General features: G+C 33.2%; 1 protein-coding gene across 1 annotated transcript in view; it reads right to left on the reverse strand.

Moving 5' to 3' along the window:
* The window catches only part of LOC124358513 (fat-like cadherin-related tumor suppressor homolog), a 733,849-nt gene that overhangs the window by 574,265 nt on the left and 133,261 nt on the right, over positions 1-26,323 (reverse strand). The window contains 1 exon segment of the mRNA XM_046810807.1: positions 11,970-12,021. The gene's annotated coding sequence lies outside the window, so the exon portion shown is untranslated.

Consider the following 26,323-nt stretch of genomic DNA (forward strand, 5'->3'; position numbering starts at 1 on the left):
AATTAGACGGGAAAATAACGAAAAATACCAAAACGTACTCACTGCGGTTGATACCTTTTATCTTAGAAACTTGAAATCGTTCCATGATGGAATTTGAAAAAAAAAGAAATAGGTGGAACAAATATAATTGGGGTTTTATAAGACAGAAGATGGTACAGGAACAAACTGTGTTGAAACGGCCAACTCAGGATAATTGGTTTATTTTGTATTCATAAAGAGATAATGTAATTAAGGAAGGAGCGAGTGTCTTCCCCTGTAGCAGTTTAACTCAATCAAAACTTAGGCGAGAGACAGAACAGTACAAGTTGTAATTAGCCCCGGGGTACACAAGTACGACTACCAGCAGCCTGCCATCTGTTAAACCAGACTTTACATTTTAAAACTCGACTGTAATAAATAACACTAAGGTACGATATAAAAGTTCTTGTAATTAGCCCCGGGGTATACAAGTACAACTACCAGAAGCCTGCCATCTATCTGTTAGCATAGACTTTACATTTTAAAACTCGACTGTAATAAATAACACTAAGGTACGATATAAACGTTCTTGTAATTAGCCTCGGGGTATACAAGTACAACTACCAGAAGCCTGCCATCTATCTGTTAAACCAGACTTTACATTTTAAAACTCGACTGTAATAAATAACACTAAGGTACGATATAAACGTTCTTGTAATTAGCCCCGGGGTATACAAGTACAACTACCAGAAGCCTGCCATCTATCTGTTAGCATAGACTTTACATTTTAAAACTCGACTGTAATAAATAACACTAAGGTACGATATAAACGTTCTTGTAATTAGCCCGGGGTATACAAGTACAACTACCAGAAGCCTGCCATCTATCTGTTAGCATAGACTTTACATTTTAAAACTCGACTGTAATAAATAACACTAAGGTATGATATAAACGTTCTTGTAATTAGCCTCGGGGTATACAAGTACAACTACCAGAAGCCTGTCATCTATCTGTTAGCATAGACTTTACATTTTAAAACTCGACTGTAATAAATAACACTGAGGTATGATATAAACGTTCTTGTAATTAGCCCCGGGGTACACAAGTACAACTACCAGAAGCCTGCCATCTATCTGTTAGCCCAGACTTTACATTTTAAAACTCGACTGTAATAAATAACACTAAGGTACGATATAAACGTTCTTGTAATTAGCCTCGGGGTATACAAGTACAACTACCAGAAGCCTGCCATCTGTTAGCCCAGACTTTACATTTTAAAACTCGATTGTAATATAATATAATACTAACGTATAATGTTCTTGTAATTAGCCCCGAAGTACACAAGTAAGTTTATACAAAACTTGAGATTCAGCTGGAGGCGTCGCCGAATAGTTTATATTGCAATTTTCTGCGAACTAAAGATTAAACTTTTTATGATTGTGTTTAATGAGATACCGTTCTTGAATTCATCTTAAAACTTTATCACAGCAGCGGGTGCTCTTTCCCAGAAATATTTATCAATTTCATGACTTACTTAAAGAAACTAAAAATAAAATAAAGAGAAATGTCTGAATATTTTAGTACTTACTGTACATACAGCCAGAGGCTAGTGTATTTTCTTAAAATAAGATGATATCACGTTATTGGTCAATGTAATAAACTTTAAAAACTCTACTTAAAAAAATTCCAAATGATAATTTTAGTAGTTTTACAACATTTTCTTAAACGTAATTTTGTGTGTCGAGTTTTTAACTGTAAGCATATTGTAGGCGTCATTTTTACTAAATCCACACCTACGGGATAAGATTCTTATCGAGACAAACAGTTGGTATCTTATTACCAGATATTATATGCACACACAAAATTAAAATAGCTTTTTCATTCCGAGTTAGTTACAAGGTAAAATTATATAAGATTTTATTACAGTTTACGAAAACACACACTTCTCATAAGTTTTTTATACGAAGGCAATAACATTTATTAAGATTGATTATTAATTGTTTATATCAATAATACAAATACTATACGTGTATATATACTATGTTAATACCTCTACAATGTAATTTAGAAATATTGCAGTTCATGTTCTACTTAATATAATTATAAGTTTTTAAATGTTATAGTGATGGATGATTTCAAATAAGAACACTACAGAAACATCTTACTTTTTTAATTTTATTAGTGTCAACATTTCTCCTTCCCTCTACTTTATGTAAAAATAATCTATTTCATTAGAATGCACTCTGTAACAGATTATGGACAGCAACAAAATCTCCTAATTTTGTGTGAAAATAATTCGAAAGTACAAATGAAAGTTATCAAATTGTTCTACTGTGTGACGGATATATACTTCAACTTAAACATTCACAGACATCCACATACGAGACGTTATTAAATATTCATGTATTCAAAGTGCCCATAATCTGCATACAAAGGACTATGACTAATAATGACACTCTTTAGTAATGCAGTTTGAAGCACATGCGGTAGTATTATAGCCGTGATCATTCAGCACCAACAAGCAGCATAGAGGAAATATGATGTAAAAGACACCACAAGGAGAACTGATACTAATAATTTTATTTCATCTTGTAAGATATCCTCTTCTACACTACGATTGATATGTGTATGTATTTATATATACAGGGTGTATATTATGTCTGGAAACACCCAAATATATCCTTTAATAATTTAAATATAAATTTGAAACCTCTTACAATCGTGATAGAGATTGGGCATCTACTTTTTGGAACAATGTTTTGTTATGTCACACCAACGGGGGACGTCCTGCCGAGGGTATCGTGAATATTCTTAATGGAAGCCTATACCTTGTGATACATAATTTTAAAGGTAATAGCTTACTGAATTGAATGCCACAAACCGCATCTCAAAGGAATTATTCTATCAGAAAATAGAGCATTTTTAGTATTGAAAATTTACTGATGTTCAACAATGTAATTTTAAACATGGTTCTTGCCACAAAATGTGTTACACACTAATTTTTTTTAGCATTTTTTAAATGTTCAATTAAAATAAAATAAACAATTTATTTTTAAGCTGGTTTCATTAGTACAAATTTACCAGTTTTTATTACAATGAATAAAACTTATGAGTCACTTTCTCTGATTACTTATGAATCTGTACTTGGTGTTTTCCAGTCAGCAGGAAGGTTTAAAGAGACAAAGGTCACTAGCCTATGAGAAACATTATTGTGTTATTAATCATCTGGTCTACAGGTTTCAGTTTGTTGAGCATGGAGCTTTCACTAGACAGGTCTAAGCTTGGGAATTACAAATGGACAAAGGTCATATCATTCCTGTCGAGTTAATCAGTGTCTCTGAAGCATTGCTGTCAACAAGTTATCTAATTACAGTAGTTCAGTTTTTATTTGGCATTTTAATGGAATTGTCTGAAAGAGAACGAATTACTCTGTTGATGATGCGAGGATATGGCGATCGTCAAAGATCTTATCGGGAAGTTTGTAATTTGTTTTAATGACACTTTCCCAGAAAGGAATCCCATAAGTGTTTCAACAATATCAAAAACTATTGAGCGTTTTGAAATGACAGGGAGTGTACGTAATCGGCAAAGTCGGGTAGGATACAATCTGCAACAGATGAAGAACATGCACTAGATGTTTTTGCAAACATTTATTGAAGACCCACATACATCGCTCAGAAAAGCTGCACAGCAACATGATATGCACCCTATGTCTGTGAGTAAGATTTTGAAAATTAATAAATACAAACCATTTAAAGTTCATTTAGTCCAACAGTTAAGTGAGGATGATTACGACAGAAGAGTTGAGTTTTTGTGAACTTGTGATGCGCAAATGTGATGACAATAGAGATTTTCTGACCAACATACTATTTTCTGATGAGGCAACTTTTTTCCTAAATGGCAATGTTAACAGGCACAATTGCCGTTACTGGGCTAGTGAAAACCCACATTGGATTACTGAGTCCCATTCACAGCAACCACAAAAACTGAACGTATGGTGTGGAATTTTAGGTAACAAAATTGTTGGACCCTTTTTCATCAATGGAAAATTTAAATGCCGAACTTTACTACAATATGCTCCAAAATGAAATAATCCCAGCTATTCAAATTGCATCAGGAGAATACTTTGATAACGTATGGTTTTAAGCAGGGATGTTTGCTCCACCCCATTATGGGAGACAGGTAAGAGAGTATTTGGATTTAAGGTTTCCTCATAAATGGATTGGCCGAAGAGGAGAATATCGAATGGCCTCCAAGATCTCCGGATTTGTCACCAATCGATTATTTTCCTATGGGGTCATTTAAAATCCAATGTTTATAGAAGAAAGCCTCATAATTTGGAAGACCTAAGAAACAGGATTATAGAGGAGATTGCTTTGATAACTGAAGAAATGTTAGGCAACTCTGTCGAATCATTTTACACAAGATTGGCTCATTGTCAAACCGTAGAAGGAACACAGTTCGAACAATTGCTTTGACACCAAATGCAGGTAAAAACGTTTTGTTGTAAGACTTTTCTAACAGCATACATTATTTTTTATTTGTAATAAGAAATCAATAACATAAGTATTTCCATAATTGTTACTGTAATAAAAACTGGCAAATTTGTGCTAATAGAACCAGCTTAAAATGAAATTTTTGTTTTATTTAATTGAACATTTAAAAAAATGCTAAAAAATTAGTGTAACACATTTTGTGGCAAGAACCATGTTAAAATTACATTGTTGAACATCAGTAAATTTTCAATACTAAAAATGCTCTATTTTCTGATAGAATAATTCCCTTGAGATGCGGTTTGTGGCATTCAATTCAGTAAGCTATTACCTTTAAAATATGTATCACAAGGTATAGGCTTCCATTAAGAATATTCACGATACCCTCGGCAGGACGTCCCCCGTTGGTGTGACATAACAAAAACATTGTTCCAAAAAAGTAGATGCCCAATCTCTATCACGATTGTAAAGAGGTTTCAAATTTATATTTAAATTATTAAAGGATATATTTGGGTGTTTCCAGACCATAATATACACCCTGTATATATATATATATATATATATATATATAATATATATGTGTGTGTGTGTGTGTGTGTGTGTGTGTGTGTGTGTGTGTGTAAAATCTACTTCCAAAAAAAAACCAAACAAAATCTGAACCTGGCACAATAAAATGTCTAATATTATATTAGGGGACACACCTGCCCGCTTTGAAAGGCAACATACTTTATTTTTCAGCTCACTCGCTTCGTCACTATTGAGCCTCGAACCCTAGACCGTACTGTTATGTAACCTTATACCATTTCACCTATGCCCCACCATTATATTTTTTAGCAGTAATTTGATAATAGAGATAAAACAAGAACGAATAAATGTTATTGTATGGACAATAGCTATATAAAAATGCTGACGCTGGTAATACAGCTCAATTTGTACTCCAAATACAGTCTTTTATGAAAATTTTTATACAAGAGACCCTTAGAAGAAATAAATTTCAGCCTTAATTTATCCAAAATAAATATGTATCAATCACTTTTCTCTACATTACTTGACAAGCATGATTTAAACTGCGAGTTTAAAAAGCTTAAGTGTTACTTAATTCAATCAGCAGCTACTTTGTAACGTATTTAACTGTATATATACTATATATTAAATGAAATAAATTTAACTTAACTTGAGTATATAACGAACATATTTAGGATGAAAGAATTATACAATATACACATAAAAGGAGCTAACGTATAATTGCAATTTATACACGTTTTATAAACAAAGGCGAAACTCGTTAATATTTATAAGATACAAATTGTGCTAATGAATGAAAATACTTATAATTTATTCAGATGATTATTGATTCACAAAAGTGTTTAGTTCTTTGTATACTCAAATAATCACAAACGGGAGTAATAAGCTGAGGGTTGCCCTCAAAACAGACTGAAAAGTTCACTGGTAATTTGAAATATAATATTTATAAGCTGTACTCAAAATATACTAACTCTACAGCTAAGAGTTTTGTTTGTAGTTGTTCTGGGGACTACACGAACTGCGTTGTGATAGAGCAATAACGCCCTGTTGCCGGGTTCAGCCGTTTAGAGAAAAGTAATTTTATTAAACAAGAATATCGCGTGGCTCTGGCAGCCTGAACGTTTATTGTACCGAACGTCGGTCACGTAAGCCTCCGCACAGTTGCTCGATTATTTAAATGTGGCATTTGTTATATTTGGAGCTATGAGAAAACCATCCGTTCCTGCACAGTTGGAAAAATGTGGATGTTACGTGGAGTTGCCATCTCAAAATATAAGATTACGTGTTTAATAAAAAGTTTTTAGTAACATTAAAATACGAGTACGATTGCCATTTTAGGGCATTATTATTGATAGTATAGAATTTTCAAACATTTAAAGCACGCCCGTAAGAAAACTAACGAGTCTTGTCTTAGTCATTTGATTTTCTTTATTATCTGCAGGAGTTATAAGTTATATAAATCAAAACCTGGAAAAACATCATATAAGTATCACCAACCATCGTCAGATATTTTAAAATAAAATTGTATGATGAATAAAGTAACCAAACAAAAACGTTTAGAACATGTTTAGGACCACCATATTGAAACTTTTAATTAGTTGACAGTTGTTTATGAACTCCTTCAAAGTATGTTTCGAGTCCAGCAGTCGAATAAATAATTGGTCGTAATTGGTTCAAGTACGATTTTATCGTGTTCGCATACTCGTTTATTATTGCATGAGTTCCAAACTTCATAATTCACCGTACAGAGATCTTGTGAAATATCGATGTATTTATGAAACTTGTGTATTACACAGCCGTAAAACAGGTTGGTCTTTCACCCAGATTACTATAATACTTTGTAACAAATCACTATTTAGAAACTTTTCCAAAATGTTTCTAAATCTTAATTAAAAAAAGTTACATTGGTATGTAAAAAGTTCAACAATAATATTAGAAATCTGTACACATCAGACCAACATATTGAGTATCCACCATGCTACAAATGGTATATACTGTATTACTTTCTTTTCAGTCTGGCTGTAAGTATGGTGTTATATCAAAGTATTTTTCTTTTCAAACAGTTTAAGCTATAACACAGATTAATGAAAGAAATCTCCGTGCCAAAAACATTATGGTCTTCAAATAAGATTCTACTCACTGATCGCTAATTCACTTGTGGACATATTATCTGTCTATCATAACGTTGATTACGTATTATTTGCTGGTGACTTGCCAGGCTTCAACTGGATTCAACCCGTGCTTTCTACTGCTTCTCCTTCTGCCAATATCATCTTGGGCTTAGCTCCACATCTTGGTATCTGTCAGATTAGCAATTTAGCTAATGACAGAGGACTTCAACTCGACTTGATCTTCGGATCCTCTGACATCTTTACCGTGTCACGTGCCGAAGAGCCTCTACTAGCCCAGGAACCATGTCATCCTAGCTTGTGTGTCTCCGTGGATATTTCTGTACTAACACTTAAGGGCTCTGAGCGTCCTATCTTCATTCGGAACATTCGAAGATGTAACCTACTTCAGGTTAAAAATTATCTCCAGCTTGGAGCCATTCAGTTCGACTATGATTGCACTGACGTCACTCCTCAATTCTCCAGCTTTTGCGGAGCTTAGTGAAGTTCTCAAATATCACTCTCCATGGGTAGTACCCCCTTGACCTAAATGACTACAATAACTTTCGTGTCATTCGTGATCTGTGTAGGGTTGTCTCCAGGAGCCGTCGTTCAAGCTACATCAGTCATGTCATTACTACTATTTCATATAATTTCAAAATTTTCTGGAACTTAAATAAATAAATATTTATTTTCCAACATTTACATTCATGTTTACAAATAAATGAAGAAACTTAGGAAGTCACTGACCAAAAACAAGTAGCTGGTCAGTGTAACAGACACACAATACACATATAAACAGTTTATAGCTTGCTCTCACATAAAGAAAAACTAAAAGGTGCACACCGCGACGTCTGCACAAGACTACAGAAAACTACAACCAAAATAAATACATATAGCCGACGTTTATACAATATAGAGTGACTAGGAACTAATTAGAAAATGCAAAGAATAAAAAATAAAAAACAAGCCTTGGAAAAAAATACAAATATACAATCTTATGTAATAAAATCATAAATAATTTTACAAAAAATGCATAAACAAATATATTGAGATAATGGAAAATTAAATTAATGTATTACATAAAATTACATAAAAATATAAGAAAAATCACATACGTACACTTACATGCATACTATAGAACATCCACACTCCAAAACATACATTCACACGTACACACTACTATGAAAAAATTATGTAATAATAATGTAAACAATGTAATAGGTGGTTGCATAAAACTTAAATCAAGACACTCGTTAAAAAAGCAATATCAGGTTTTGTAAATAGCCAGGATTTTAGTAAGGAGCAGAATTGTTTTAAACTATTACTCGATTTGATTTCATCAATCATTTGATTAAATAATTTTGGTCCTACGTATTGAATGGACTGTCTATAGAGTTCTTTATTAACTTTAGGTAACCTGAAGATTCTACTTTCACTAATTCTAGTTTTATACGTCAAACCACTCGTACCTAATTTTCCGCTTCTAGTATAAAATACTCTCAAAACTTTGTAAACGTATAGATGTTCTATAGGCAAGATTTTCAATTGCACTTTGTACAGGACCTCAATCGGAACTATTCTATACTAAACTATAGAATCTCTGAATGTGCTGTCTCTCTTGATGATGTGGAAAGGAAGCTTGTCCACTTGGACCTCACCAAAGGCAGCGGTCCTAATAACATCTCAGCAGGAGTACCCAAATTCTGCCACCCTGAACTGGTCCTTCAAATACATCACTGTTTAACCTAATCTTATCTACTGGCATTCTTCCCTCAATATTGAAAGATGGATTATTGATTCCATTATTCACATCTGGACATCGTTGCGATGGAACCAACTACAGACCCATAGTTATCCAATCCGTCCTTAGAAAGCTTTTTGAGTGCCTTATTTTAGATATAGTGCAGCCTTTATTTAAACAAGTTGTTATTGATGAGCAACACGGCTTCACGTCCGGTCATTCTACTGTGACAAATCTTCTCTTGCTCCAGTGCATGGTGATGGAGGCCTTCAGCTGCAAAAATCAAGTCGATGCCGTTTATATTGACTTCAATAAGGCGTTTGACAAGACCAACCATCGTCTTCTTCGTGCTAAGCTACAAGACTACGGGTTTACTGGCACAATGTTGCAATGGTTTAGGAGCTACCTTAACGACTCGCCGTACGCTTTGATGCAAACGTCTCAACTAGCTTTGCTGTAGGTTCTGGTGTTCCACAGGGGTCCCACCTTGGACCTTTCTTGTTCTCCATCTTCATCAACGACATGAAGTAAGTCATCAAGGTCCCTTTCTTCTCTTTGCGAACGACATCAAGCTGCTCGTTGAAGTTGCATCCCTCAATGATTGTCAGTCCTTGCAGGACGCCCTTGATGACGTAGTCGACTGGTATCTCACGAATAACATGGCTGTGCATCCTGCCAAAACCAAGTTGATAACGTTCAACAGAAAATTAAGATTAGTAGTAGCCGGCTACTTTCTCGATAGTAACAGGGTGGAGAAATACAATACCATCAAGGATCTTGGTGTTTCTTATCGACTCTTCATTTGAGTTTGGTCACAACATCAGCCACATCTGCGACAGGCCCACCATATTCACCATCTCCACTCGGCGCAAAGACGTTTCATCAGGTTCTTGGGATGTCGTGCTTGACTTGCGTGAGATCCCAGTCGATGAGCAGTCTGCTGCCTATGGTCATCTGGGTCTTTAAAGTAGGACGCGGATGGCTGATTGTATCTTCCTATTCAAACTCATCAATCACCAAATCAACTGTCCCTTCTTACTGGATACAATTAAATTCCACGTTCCTTCCAGAACCACTAGACATCAGGGCCTATTCGAGCCTGACCATGCTGGAAACAACTACCATCGTTTTAGTCTAATTCCTCGACTGATGTATTTCAAGAACAAGATTGGCTCTTCGGTTCACCTCTTCATTGCAGCACTGGGAGCGGTTCGGCGAGCTGCTGCTGATAGAGGCTCATCTATCAATACGTGATTGTTATAAATTATTCTATTTCTGTTGTTACCTTGAATATTTATTTTTTTAATTTGTTCACGTTGTCATTATTCATACATATTTATTCTTCGTTATATTTGTTTCATTGTTTATATAGTTAATGGTTTACATTGTTAATTTTACATAAATATATTTTTTCTTTTGTTAATACTTACACGTTTTATTTTGTAATGGATTGAGTTTTTTTATTTATACTGTTAATTGTTACTTTGTCAAATTTTTATTACTTAGTTTCTTGTTATTTGCTACTATTGAAATATAAAAGCGCTATTTTTGCATAGGAGTACATATTTACGTTACTATGGTTAGATTAGTTTTTGTTATCACTGATCGAATAGAAAACCTGGCATCAGCAGGACGGAAAATGGTATTATTTGTTTGTATGAAAATACACGCATGGGAAGGATTTTAGTTTCCATATCTAGAAGTCCAAAAACATTGACACTCTGTAACTTATTCAACTTCAAAGTACGAAGAGTTTCGGTAGTAGAGAACACACGAGGGCAAACCATAACTCAATCAGCAGTGTGACGCATCCTGGATACAATTAGAAGAATCCATCTGGAGACAGAGGGGATAGCTACATTCCATTCATCGAATGGTGAGATTAAAAAACAGCTCGACGAGCTTTTGGAATTATGGAAAATCTGGAAAAGAAACTCAGGAAAGTCCTCGTGTACTGTACGACGATCTAAAATATGGCAAGGTAGAGTTCACAAGAGGTCACAGGCGTCTTTTTTCCTTTATCTGTTGACACTCCAGTCTATTAGTGCTGCCATTGAAAACAAGTGAAGCGGCCTACCACACGTCACACAAGTAGTAGGCGGCGTCAAACTCTCAACACTCTATGAATGGACTTTGTATATTCATTAATCCAGATTTACAAACCTTCCAATACGTCAGGGTAATTCATATTGCACTAAATCTTGAAACTGAAGATGGTGATGCCCAACAGGCTTAGACCTATTTCAGGCTTTAGTGAAATGAAGTTTTTTCTTCAGTGTGTTACACAGAGTTTACCAAAATGTTGCAGTTTTCATGTTCTTCAGCGTCCCAACACATCCAACATCATCAATATTAACAGTGAAAAGTGAAGATTTGTAGCAAAAAGACTTGATTCTTGAAAAAAAAAACATTAGGAATTTGTTTTATAAGTTTATCACTGCAATCCCGCATAGATCTGCACTGATAACCATTCGCCAATATCCTGTTGGTGTTAAATACGCAGGAAATGGAAACGTCGTGATCCCCAAATAATTGTACACAAGAGCCCTTTATCCTAGGCTCACTTTAGTTCACACCTTTGATTAGGATATCTGATACAATGGTTGAAATAATATCTAGACTTACCCACACACCAACTACTATCCATTACGTTAAATTAATTAAAAGGCAACTAATTAAACTGACAATAGTATAACCAATTAGCCCAGCCCCTCCAAACCTTAAATCCAACTCAAATTAACCCTTTTCACAGAAATTAATATCCCCCTAAATATTAACCCTATATAATTTAAAACTAGTTCACCAATTACGATGAGGTAGATCCTGTACCCTGTCTTCGGCCGAGGTCACCCACACGACTCCCTCCCTCTACTTTACCCCCCCCCCATCACTTTCCGCATACTGCGCGTAAGGAAGAGACTGGTACTCGATCGCCTTGCAAGCAAATTATACATGATGGATGTTCAATACAAAAGCCGAATCGGTAATTCGGGCTCCACACATATGTTATACGTTTTGGTTCATTCCTTGTCACAAGAGTAACAATATTTCATACAAGGATGCTATTAATAAGCCATTTTAATGTACTTATGATTATTATTCATAGTATTTTAATATGATTCGAATATATATTCAACTTACAGTGATGCACAATCATTAGGTTTGTCTGGGGATACAAGTGTCAAAGTGCTGCCTGAAACAGAAAACATGCATTATATACGCTATTAAACTAAGATCTCAAATGTAATATGGCAAACTAATACAGGGTGTTCAGAAAAAGTGTTCAAATACTTTGGGATTATTTTCTACATAGAAAAATTAGCAAAAGAAAATCTGTCAACGATTAAGAGAGCACGATCACTTTATAGGCATGCTTGCACAAGCCGGGAGCAACTAAGATTTTGTCTTTAGATAGGAATCAGCTGCTTTAAATATGTTATACACATTTTACAAGATAATAACTATTTTGAAAATTTTATGACAATTACAACGGTACTTTTCCAACTACACCGAACATGGCCACTTTAAAGATACGCTTGCACAAGCCAGCAGCAACAAACAACTAATACCTATCAACTGGGACATGTTTGGTATATGATCGAACAATTATTATTCACACAAATAATAGATGTTTCCGTAAAAAAACTTGCAACGTGCATTTAAAATGCTCCTATCACTATATTACATGAATTTACAGACATTGACCTAAGTATTGTTCTGTCGCAAATAAAAATATATCTCATTTACACTTAGATTACGCATAATTTCATACTTTAAAGAAGTTGTAGAAGAATATTTTAAAGGTTTTCAGCGTCATTAAGTCGTATAGCTATAAAAATAAATCTTACTATTGTGGAAAATTAATGATTTTGCCTGGTATTCACTTAATTTTCACCGTATTTCTCACGCTTCATGTACAAGTAATCAGTTCATGTGAGTATTAAATACAATCTAAGAGTATTGTATCACTTCAAAATATTACATAAAAACGTTTACAAGATGCACAACGAGTTTTTATCTGCAGTTTTTTATTACTAAAAAGAGCAAGAAGAACGACTTCATTCCACTCCAGATTTACTACGTGCCATTTGGTGTGTAATGAACACTGTGGAATTGCAACCGAGGTTTCTAGTAACAGCTCGTTTGCTTTTGTGTTACAAATGATGCAATTTGCGATCTTAATGTAGCGGCTATAAGGATGACATTAGCTTGACGACGGCTTTAACATTGACCCAGTCCTTGCTGTCTCTCTCTTGTCAATTAAGTCAACCTTTTTTATTATAATAAACTGTTAATTAGTAAATTGAAAGAATGTTTACTGATTTATCTAATCGTGGTATCTGGACTGTAAATCCCTTCATCCACATAGTGGCTTTCCTTATCACACCAGGGCTATTTGATAAAATAACGTTTCTATCAGCTGATGAATGCAAGTAAGCAGAGTAAATAATCTTGGAACTAGATAGCTATACACTATTTATAGTTACATGAGATAAATTTAATTTGACATAACCGTAGAACTATACAATATACATTATTTACAGCTTCTTGTGAGGTTAATTTAATTTGAGATAACAGTATAACCACGAATTTATAAACACGAAGATAAGTAAATCTTTTATAACATTAGATTGGTAAGTGTAATTCTTGAAACACGCTTGCAATGGAGTTAAAATTTTAAAACTTATATTTGCGTATGATATTTTGTATTTTCACTTTATGTGGAGAGTAACATCGATATAACAGAGCGTGTTAACCTCAGAAGCCGCATGGTGTAGAAAACTCATTGTTCAAGACAACTTAATCCAAATTCAAAAATAACGTTACTTTTATGTATTATTTTGTAGCGATTCAGCCATTTTAGGTTTTCTTACCTTGAAAGCGTAATTTTAAAGTTAAACCTTCCGTGATATCCATTGATAATTTTCTCTTATAGTAAACAATAATTAGTATGTTTAAATATTTTTTGAAGTTTATTTTTGACAATGTAGCGTCTAAATCAATGAGAGGATCATTAAGCATCGTTATTACAAAAAAAACACTCATTTTGAAAATTTGTAATCTGTAGTCTTCCTAAGATGGACACATTAATACACCAGAATAACTAACCATATAAACAAATTGGGTATGACCAGTACAACAAATTCACAAACACAATGGATACGTGAATTATTCTAACATAACATTAGCAAGTTACGTTGGAACAAAGAAAGACTCTGCATCAGCATTTATTAGTCAAAGCGAACATAATTCAGAAGCCCCGCCTAATTCAAATATTAGTCCTCCGTAATAAATTAAACGTATCGGTCACGTTATACCTGTACCCTAGTAATATGTCGATATTAGAGGTTAGCAATTTGCTATTGCGGGAAAACGACTGAGTTCCCAAAATGTAAAAATATCTAATAGGTATTTCGGATATATGTAGATTTTACTGACAGTTATAGGCCAACAAGAAGTAAAGCCCCCATAGGGAGTTGCTCGTAATTTAGTAATAAACACGAATTCTTTCTTTTTTATTATCTATTTTGTATCTTTTCATTTCTAACTTGCGTCAATCAGAGTACAATGACTATTTAGATTTAATTTCTTTGTGATATAAAACTTTTTAATATTATTGATTTAATGTTAACTATTTTGTACTTGAATATTACTGTATATTTTATTACCATTAGATAAACAAATATTACATTTGTTTTCTTTTTCAATCTAAAATACTTTCTTCTGTTTTTTTTTTCAGTACCGTAATTTGTGGAAATAATGTAATTTGATTTGATTTATTGATGACTTGCAAATACATCCTTATCACATCACTGACAGAGCCACACAGCGCAACATAAGCCTAGAGCCGCAGGAACAATGCAACATAGCCGCTAGCGAGTACATCTCAGACATCCCTTAACAGTCCACATAACTAACAGCCCACACAGCGCAACGTGTGTTGAAAACCCCGGAAACAATGCACCAGAGCCGCTGACGAGTACATCTCAGACCTCCCTTAATAGTTCACATCACTGGCTGAGCCACACAGCGCAACATGTGTCGAAAGCCGCGGGAACAATGCACCGGAGCCGCTAGCGAGTACATCTCAGACCTCCCTTAATAGTTCACATCACTGGCTGAGCCACACAGCGCAACATGTATCGAAAGCCGCGGGAACAATGCACCGGAGCCGCTAGCGAGTACATCTCAGACCTCCCTTAATAGTTCACATCACTGGCTGAGCCACACAGCGCAACATGTGTCGAAAGCCGCGGGAACAATGCACCAGAACCACTAGCGAGTACACCTCAGACATCCCTAACAGTCCAAATCACTGACTGAGCCAGAGAGCGCAACGTGTGCCGAGAGCGGCGGGAACCATGCATCAAAACCGCTAGCTAGTGTACACCTCAGACCTCCCTAACAGTCCACAACACTGACTGAGCCAGAGAGCGCAACGTGTGCCGAGAGCGGCGGGAACCATGCATCAAAACCGCTAGCTAGTGTACACCTCAGACCTCCCTAACAGTCCACAACACTGACTGAGCCACTCAGTGCAATGTGTGCAGAGAGCTGTGGAAACAATGCATCGCTTGTTACTTGAAATGCTAATATTTCAATCTCGATAAAAATTTAATAGTTGACGCATGAGCGTTCCTATATCGGGACTCTTGTTTACCGTAGCTCTGTCACGATCTACTATAGTGGTAGACGTGTCATTCTGTGTTTTGCAGTACTGACATAAACAGCTGAGATTGATAAACGCCTTTAGACAAAAGGAACTGCACCGGATTATATGCGGTTCACATCTGGAGTACTCCAGTTCTACAACTTATGTTCTCAGCAAGCCTGAGCAGACACGTACAGGAAGTCATGAAGTTGTTGTAAGGCTGAAAATAAAGCTTCCTTATTTAATTTTTAGTCTACCTAATTACAATTAACAGCTTTGTTCAAACGCTGCTGCGCTATTGCGGAACAGGGAAGTTACTCAGGGAAAGAATTTTGTCAATCCTAGATTTTATCTAAAAGTTTATTACAGTGAGAGAAGAACATTATAAGAATTTATCCCTTTTCCTGAATAACATCAGGTAAAACCAAAATTCACGACACATACAGTATTTTAACACCATTAAAATGTCTATATTACGAAATAACTTTTTTATTTAATTTTATTCTATTTAAATTCCTGGGATGGGTTTTCATAAAACCAATGAGTTAAAATTCGATTTTTACATTTACAGTGATTTCCTAATTCCATTTGGTCTCATAAAATAAAAATTATAATAAATAAAATTCAAAAAGTAACATTAAGGTTTGCCTCATATACTGTATGCAACTGACCTTACAAGTTTATATAACTAAAGCCATAAGCAATATAGTGGTATCCTCTTTCTTTTCTTTTACGACTATGAAATTTGAAAAATGTTAATAAATATAAATATTTTCAATGTTTCAATTTACAATACCTTTAATTTTCAGACTAGAATGTAGAAAAATTTCATATAATATTTAACCTCGCATTTCCGTATTCCGGAAAGTTTTTACTGAATTTGAGTTCGACTAGTACAAATTTCACAGTTTATTGCCATATGTATTTTAACATATGTAGAAAAGACATTTATTTGAAAAATAATATATTTTATTACCATTGAAATAGTAAATATCTAATGATTAAATATGAAGTTAACTGTTAATCTACCATAATAAAAGAAACTGATACATCGTTGTGTACAAATGGGACATCTTGTAATAAAACAAAGATTGTGTAGAAAGTATATAAAAAGAAATAAAAAACCAATAATCATTTGTGTTCGAAGCTCGAGAATTTGCTTAGTTTAGGAGGGAGACAACACCTGCGCCTTCCTTTAATTAAAACCAGGTCTTTATTCCCCAAGAATTATTTATATAAGTTTCTGTAGTAATCTATTAAACCGTCATTTCCACCTTTATATTTTGAAATAACCTGTACTACAAAAATAACCGCAATAATGAACACATAACCTAAACTAGGGCTATTTTCTATTTTTTTTTTTTATTAAATAATCTTTATAATGATTATAATTTGAATTAGTAACATGTGCGGTATAAGTTAAAATATGTACTTAAACTTTAAATTGTAAGAATATATGGGTAAAATATGTAGATAACTATTATATTACCATTTGTAATATTCCAATTACATGCAAAAATCATCTTATTATCTATTTTGTTAAAACAAACGATATGATAGTGAGTAAAAAAAACAATATAAGTAGCGGAATCATCAAAACATCCAGGTTTTAGTAAAACCAACAGCGAATAAAATGTTACAATTTACCACTTGGCTAGCAAATATACCTAAACATATGTTTTTGTTTATCTACAAACCCTTGCACTTTATAATAGATAAAAAACAAAAAAGAACGCCAGTTTTATTTAACGACACACTTCTGTTTACAGCAAAAAAATTAATAAATAATACTCTTTGCCAAGGATTTGCAAACAAGCACATGATTCTACCAAAGACAAATCGGACTTATTATAATATACTATTAATAGTTACTCAAATCAATTATATGGGTTAATTAAGATAATATGTCCTTTTTAACAGTTTATGAAACACTTTTTCGATATATTGTTGAAAAAAAAACACATTGTCACTTTAAGAAAATGTGATTTAATATCGTCTGTTAACTAAATATAATAATCCGATCATATTATGTATTTTATAAATAATCCTAAAATTGATATGAAAAGTAAATTTGAAATATTATTAATTATTAGTAATTTAAAGCAGTTTTCTAAATTCTTTTAACGTACCAGGAACTTTTAGTTCAAAGTACACGTTTCAGATTATATTATAAAAAACCTGAGAATTAAATTCTGTTAATTATTTGTAAAATGTACATGTTTTGGAATCACCCTTTCGGAAAAGACTTGTTTCTTAACGATTTATAGTACAACCATACAAGCTAGATGTAGTAAAACTGACTACAAACGCACTGAGTTGTGTAGTAAAACTGACCACACACGCACTGAGTTGTCTAGTAAAACTGACTACACACGCACTGAGTTGTGTAGTAAAACTGACTACACACGCACTGAGTTGTCACTGTCATAACAACCATCAAATCATTACTGTGGTTGAGGTATTTGCATATCATTTCCGTTTATCGACTAGCTACAAAGCTGCTGATAATCTCAGAACAGGATTGTTTATCTCCAAGCGTACTTTAACAGGCGTTTTGAACTAACAGTATTTAATATTAGAAAAGTTAGAAAAAGTTATTGTTTAAATTAGAAAGAATATCAATTTATAATGCGGAATTCTCCACACAGGCAATGTGTATATTTGTCTCTTACAAAATCGGTATACAGATTTAGAGCATATCAAAACTCTCTCCGCAAACTCTAAGAAATATATGGAACACCTATTTTTACTAAGTCATAATAATATGATTTTATATGTGTTAGTTGGATAGTTAGTCATCATTTGTTATATGACACATGTTGCATTATTATTAGAGTACTGGGTTTGTTCACATAGTTATGTATTCTGATATTATCTCGTTCCCAACAAGGTTACCTGTAATACCAATGTAGATTTATTCGCCAACAATTACCCAAATCCTATGTAGTGACATACATCATCATCGAACTCAGTGATCCTGATGTACAAATAAAGCTTCATTCCCAATGAACAGATAGCCGACAGATTACTTAGTGAATGAGAAATTTATTTGGTTGTTTCAGCTCGTACCGTTCTCCTTATATAAATGGTGGTCGGAAACAACTTGTATGATTCATATTAATATTAATAAGATGTTTGATGACAAATTTGAAATGTGATGTTTATTGTCTCCGAGTATGGTTACTCCTACTTCATAGTTACTCTTTAAAACACTATTCACCAACTTTAGCGATTCATCTTATCAGATGAACCGTCAATCTTAAAAAGTAATATATAATAATTTTCAAGCTTCAACTCAAAAATTTAAGACCTATATCGCCACATTTATGTAAATTAATTGTTGAGATTTAATGATTCAAAAGTGAATAGAAAATTAAAGGTCTTTTCAATATACCACAACTATTACAAGACTTATGTTTTAAAAGTTTTGCACTTGAAATACTAGGAAGTAATGCAGGAATAATCAAGCTGCAGCTGATTTTGAAATTCACTGCCATAAAGTCAGCGCTTATAACCTGTGACACGAACTAATTCGTATTGCAAATGAAAAACCAATAAGCCAAATAATCTTGATAACATTCCAGTAATCACTAGTTCGCCTATGAGGATTCGCCTAGTTTCGTATTTTACATTGCATAATCTTCATAAATTCTATATGAAATAAAAATAGTTAAATTTAAATGTTTGCTAGCATAAACACAAGAAACTGTATTGTTTCACAAAGCCAATAATTTTTCCTATTTTAAACAATAACTTAATATTTAAACCTTTCTATATTAAATATTTTACAGTTAGTTCAAGCACCTGTTAAAGCACGGTTGGAGATAAACAATCCTGGCCTGAGAACTCCAGCAGCTCTGCAACTAGTCGATAAACTGAAATGATATGCAAATACCTCAACCACGGTAATGGTTTGATGGTTGCCATGACAGTGACAATTCAGTACGTGTGCGGTCAGATGTATTACAATTGTGAGTGTAAAAACCAACTTTAGTATAATAGACTGTACAAACTATTATTCTTGTAGAATTTCTTTCAATTCCCTTGCATATCCTTTTTTCTTAAAAGGTGTATCGAATATTGATAAAACGTAGAATATAAATGTTATGTTTGAGGTGAATATTCAAAATCTAGTTTTAATGAGTTACTTCAAAATTTAATTTCTAGACAAAGGAAAAAATAATGTTGGAATATGGTACTAAATAAAAGAAAATTACTAACAATTGATATATGTATATTTATTTACCTGAATAACAAACGGTTTCAAAACAACGATTTTAAAAGCATGTTTATTTACCCAAATAGCAACTGTTTTCAAACAAAGGATCCTAAAAGCATGTTCATTTACCTAAATAACACACGTTTTCAAACCGAGAATGCTAAAAGAAATGATTATAAATAATAATAATAATAATAATTTATTTTCCAAATAAATACATTACATAGTTATTTGTACAAATACAGGATAATAAAAACCATAATAATATACTTAGGTAACAAAATACATTTGCCATTACCACAATAATTGAAATCTAAAAGTATCTTAAACTAAGTGCCAAGCCTAACTTTACATCCTTAAAACTTAACGCATTCATTCCAACATGGATAAAAGTACATACACTCTTCACATTCATACATGCACAACGAATATAAAGTACAATATTACTGTGAAATTCATGGATTGACACATTTAAATATAACAAAATTAAATCAGAATGTTGGGTCATGTATTGTACAAAATATATTGGATATTTATTATTATTTATTCGGAACTAGAGTACTCCAAGGCAGTGCCCTGTTTGGAGGTACTTTCACACCACTAGAAATCCTGTAATATTATGGCAAAACAGAGTATAAATATATATACATATACATACATATATATATATACATAGATACACATACATACACACATACATTATAATTTTCCAAACTTTAACATACTGATATTTCAAAAGAAAATTTATCGTTTCAAGTGCAGTTTTGTATAAGCCCTTAAGTCCCAGGAAAATGTCTTTCAAGTTAATTTATATTTTTTGACGTTATTTAAATTTGTAAATATTGTTAGAATTGAATTGTATGGCAAAAGGTTTTCAAGCGTTTTCTATGCAATCATAATAGGATAGTATACTACTAGTTATGAAAAGGAATGTTCTATTGATACTATATTAAACATCTTATCTTCAATATTTTCAACAGTAAACAACCACATTCTAACTTTATTAGCAAAAAAGGTTGCTGTTCTTAAATTTTGAATTTCAGTTGGCAATTTATTAACATTCTTGGTGCTAAAAAGTAATATGTTTTTGTGAAGTATGTATTGGAAGGTTTGGGTACAGTAAAACTAGCTGCATTTCTTAGTTTAGACTTAAAAGCCCTTATCAGTTATGCAGCATCTGCTACGAATGAAAAATATTTTTAAAACTTTATATACGAACATATATTGCAGGGGTAAGATTTTCAAATTGCAAAAAATTGGGAAAGATCTTTCAGTTTTAAGCTTTTTTTTCCTATTATTCGTATAAAACGTTTTTTTGAATCATGTAGATTGGTTTGATATTTGAACGATAAGTCCCTCCCCAGCAAATTAATTCCATAATCCAATCGACTATGCACTAGTGAAAAATATAGAAACCCGTAATAATTCTTTACTGCATATATTTCGTAAAAAATAAAAATAACCTTAAAGTACTATTTATTTTTGATTTCAAATTCATGATATGATTCTTAAATTTTAGTTCCCTGTCCAATACTACTCCCAAGTATTTTATATTGTCCACAGGTTTTACTTCAGCACAAACAGTAGAACACTGCCCGCCTCCACTGATACAATCAATGCATTTATAACAAATTTTATTTTTCAAAAATAACCTCACGTCTTAAACTAAAATTCATAAATCTAGTTTTAGCAGAGCTAAGTACCATGTTGTTTTTTGAAAACCACCATTGAAGCGCTTCTAAGTCTGAATTCATTTTTAGTTCTATTTCATTCCAATTCCGTTCAACATAGCAAAGTGCTGTATCGTCGGCGAATGATGTTACTTTCCCATTAAATTTTGCACAGCATAGATCGTTAAATAAATTAGAAAAAAGTATTGCTCCCAAAAACAGATCCTTGTGGAACACCATATTTTATTACTCCCATATTACTCAAAATCCCATTTATTTCTTACACACTGAGATCGATTCAGCAAGTAACTTTTAAACCATCTGTACACAACACCTCTTACACCACAATTGTACATCTTATGTAGCAATATTCTGTGATCAACTGTAATCAAAAGCCTTTTGAATATCTAAAAATAGACCACTCACTCGCATTCCATCATTCATTCCATTTGATACCCTATCCATAAAATCTCGTAATGCAGTTTCCGTATTCATTCCCTGTCTAAAACTAAATTGATTTGTACTAAAGAATTTTACTTTTTCTAAAAATAGTATTAATCTTTTCTTCATTATTTTTTCATAAATTTTTTGAAAAGGAAAGAAAGCAAAGAGATGGGTCTGTAGTTATTACAAGCCAGGTTCGAGCTGATTTTATGAATTGGAATCACCACAGCCTCCTTCAACTTTCCAGGGAAAACCCCTGTCTCAAAACTCAAATTGATAACATACGTCAGGACAGGAGCAATTTTTTTGATAATATTTTTTTAATAATATGTGAATTAATACCATCAACTCCAGGAGAAGTCCCATTCTTTAATGAGTTCACCGCTTCCCTAACATCTGTCTCTAGTACTAGGGCCATATACATTGATTTTAAAAACTGGCCTTTCGATAAAATAATTTAGAGTGGATAAAATATCTGATTTGTTTTTATTTACACTTAGTTTTTCAGCAACAGAAAGAAAATAATTATTAAATTCATTAGCTACTACACGAGGCTCATTTACATGCCTGCCATCCAATTTCTAATGTTACTATAGAATCTCTACTGGGTTTCTGGTTTGTTATTTCCTTAACAATTTTCCAAGTTTCTTTTGAGTTTCCTTTATGTCTGTTAAACAATGATTCATAATATTTATTCTTTAGGTTGCGAATATCGGTCTGAAGTTTATTTCTAATTTCTATAAATTGCGATTTCAATAAAGTATTGTTTGGTTGTTTTTTCAACTTTTTTCACTAACAAGTTCCTCATCTTTATACGTTTACAAATAATATCATTCATCCATGGTTTTAATTTATTTATACTGCAATTTTTATAATGTACTTCTTTCCTACTTTCATTTATTAAATAAGAAAATTTGTTAAAAAAAAAATATCAAAAGCACTATTAGCATTAAGTTCTAATAACACACCATTCCAGTCCACATTATCAAGTAAATTGTTGATTGGTCATGGTTGATGCGATAAGGGCATTGACTATTTCTAAATTTAACCGAATCAGCTGACGCAATCCCCCAACCTGGCCGTCCAGAACCAAACAGCTGTTAAACAATGATCCGTTATCTGACAATCAATTACTGCAGCCTCAGTTCTAACTTTGTTTTTATTTCTTATTTTTACAATTATCTGGTCAATACAAGTTTTTAGATAAGTTTGTGATCCTTGTAGGGACGTTGATTAGGGATTCTAATCCATTGGAAGCTAATGTAAGTTTTATAATTATCCATAACACTGCTTTGCTCTAGATAATTTATATTAATGTCTCCTATAATTAGTAGGTTATTACATTTCTTATATAATCTTTATTCATATAAGAGTTTAATTCAAATAAAAATGAATCAGTGGTTTTTTGCTGTAACCTATAAATTGCTAAAATTATGAAATCATAACCTAACATTTGAAAATGATAGCTCTATTATATCAGCTGAGTTAAATTTCACATCTGATGCTTTAGTTTTGATTGATATTTGTGTGGATATATACAGCTAACACCACCAGCCCCTATATTTATCATTAGCATTATAGAAAGAACAGTAGTTGGGGATGTTAAAAAAACTTGTTTCGTTACTATTTACCCAAATTTCTGTTAACACAATCACTTGAGGAGGTTTCTCAATTGCTGTCAATTCAGCTAAAAAGATGTCAAAATTTGATCTTAAACTTCTTATATTTTGGTGGATTACAACAAAACCAGCATTTTTATTAATGAAATCTATAGTTTCATATTGTGACATGTTAATCTAATAGTAATTCAAATAAATATACAAAAAGACAAACTAACCTAGTAACAGCTAATAAACTAACAACAACAATTATATTATTTTGAAAGAAAACAAAAAAAAATTTAATCTATAACTTACAATTTTCTAAGTCAGCTTGGCACTTTACAAGTATAACTGGTTCTCCATCAGATTTTCTAAGAAAAATCTTCCCACCTCTAACCCATAGCCACTTATAGTTCTTATCAGACCTAAAACCTTTCTAGCCATGGCAAATAGCCCTCCTTCTCTCTGGTGTTAGAGACTCATTAACATAGACAGGAGAGTCTGTTGAAAGTCCTAGATGCCTGGTGGACAGCTTCTTACCTCTTCTTTTTGACAACAAAGTCTCAGCATCAATTCTTCGTACAAACTTGACTATAATTCCCGGAGGATCAGTAGCATTAGGTCTTTTCCCCAGTAAATGACATGCATCAACCATTGATTCGGTTATTTCCATGCCCAGAGCCTGACCCACATTTTTCACACTATCGAATACCTCGTCATCACTAGATGGAACTCCTTGTATTTCAATACAGTTCCTCCGAGAATACTGCTTCCATATCTTCTACTTTAGTTTCCAACAACTGCACTTTTTCTTTCAGCTTTTTATTTTCATTTTTAAGAGAATCTATTATTTCTAGGTACTCACGCATTTTAGCTGTGTTTTCTTTCAGGGCATCATGTTGTCATCAATCTTATTGTTCAGTAGTTCATATGATTCATTAAAATCCCTCATGGACACCTTATGATCACTTCTAAAGTTCATCAATTGACTTCATGACATCCTCCAGTGACAGAGTTCCTTCATTAGCCTTAGATTCCAGCCTCAAACTGCTACGCCTATTTACACTGCAAAGCTCACACCTCCACACAACTTGCTCACTAGCCAGATAGTCAATATCAACCTTGCTCATCTTTACACAAGATCCATGAAAGGATTGATCACAGTCACAACAAGTAACCTTTAGCCTGTTACCTAGGCCCTTGTTACAAACACTACACGAAATCGACATTGTAGGTTATGTTTGGTTCACTGTTGTACAAAACAAATAAATACACTTGAACCACTTAATAACTACCTTAAAACACTGATATGGGCTTATGAAGCAATTAAAACTCACTATTTAAATACATTTAAGCACTTAAACGCTAAAATAACTAAAGTTTGGAAGAGCAACTTTTTGTTTACGTGTACACTGCTCAGCCACTGCCATCTGAATGAATTATTTATGTGAATAGCAAATGTTTCAAACCAAAAATGCCAAAAGCATATTTTATCTCAACACCAAACGTTTTCAAACAAAGGATGCTAATAAAACCATGTTTATTTACCTGAATAGCAAACGCATTCGAACCAAGGATACTAAAAACATGCTTATTTACCTAAATACCGAATGTTTTCAATCAAAGGATGCTAAAATCATAGTTTTAACTTTAATAGCGCACATTTTAGTAATAATGAAGCTAATGGTTTTCTTTCGCGACGAGCCTCTTTGTCAAGCTACGTTTTATTTTATTCATAGAGCAATTTCTAAACTTTGAGAATTGCCAATCAACGGCGAATCTTTCCAAACGCTGAATTAAAATATATAGCACTTGGTATCCTACTAATAAACTGAAAATATAACCAAAGAAATCCATATGACAGGGAAAACTCAGTAAGTAGTATATTTACTGTGAGGCATAGATATACATGAAGTTATAAGAATATCATTTTCAGATAGACATTATATTTCAATTCCATAACATATTTACCTTTTGTCTTACAATACAAGAAACAAAGATAAAAGAGACGTGTTGACTATGATCAAGTGTCAGTGGTATCTCAATAACACAAAGCAAATGAAATAGAAACTGAAGAGGGAAGAGACGGCTTTGGCACAGTTTCAAATCGCGAACTACACAACATCGTAACCTCTGATCTTACCGATCGGCCACATACTTTTCAGCGAACAATACTTGCCCTGGCATTCATGACATAACCTAAAAATTTAATTATGTTATTTACCTAGACAAGGTAGAAGTATGCACATGCGCCGCGTAACAAATTTCGCCGAGGTTAAATGGAAAATTTACACTACATAGATAAATTTATTGCTGACAGATAGAATGGCACGGCAAAGAAAATTTTACATTGCCCGATAAACGAAAGAAACTCTGTCAGCCAACTGAGTTATACGCTTCAATGACAATGAGCTAAATTCTTTAGAGATGCCATATCATAAATTTCTTTGTTTGCAATTTGTTTCTGATGATGGAAGGAAGGGTTGTGAAGTAAACATGATATTTTTGGACGTTTGGGGCCATTAAAATATACCGCGAAAGGGGCTAACAGGAAATACAAACATTCCTCATCATTGTTGGTCCGAAGACCATCATATGAATTGAGATGAAGCCAACATAACACTGTGAAAACGTAATTTCGTAAAGAGGGAATTAATCAAGGCTTCATACATAACATTGCAAACCAACCAGTCAGTTTTAATTATGCCGCTTTGGTTCTGAAAAATTAAATCAGATTAAAATGCATGAAATAGAATAGATAATTGTAATAAACCAATGCGGAGTCACAGTGTGATTTTTGACCAAGAATAAAAATGAACCACCTAGAATTAACAACCTTGTTTCTGCCCATTGTCTTTAACTATTGGCCTCTGGTCAGTCCTAGGTGGTTGGACGTACTTAGTGCAGAC

This window comes from Homalodisca vitripennis, chromosome 3 (assembly GCF_021130785.1).
Source record: "Homalodisca vitripennis isolate AUS2020 chromosome 3, UT_GWSS_2.1, whole genome shotgun sequence".
NCBI classification, from domain to species: Eukaryota; Metazoa; Arthropoda; class Insecta; order Hemiptera; family Cicadellidae; genus Homalodisca; species Homalodisca vitripennis.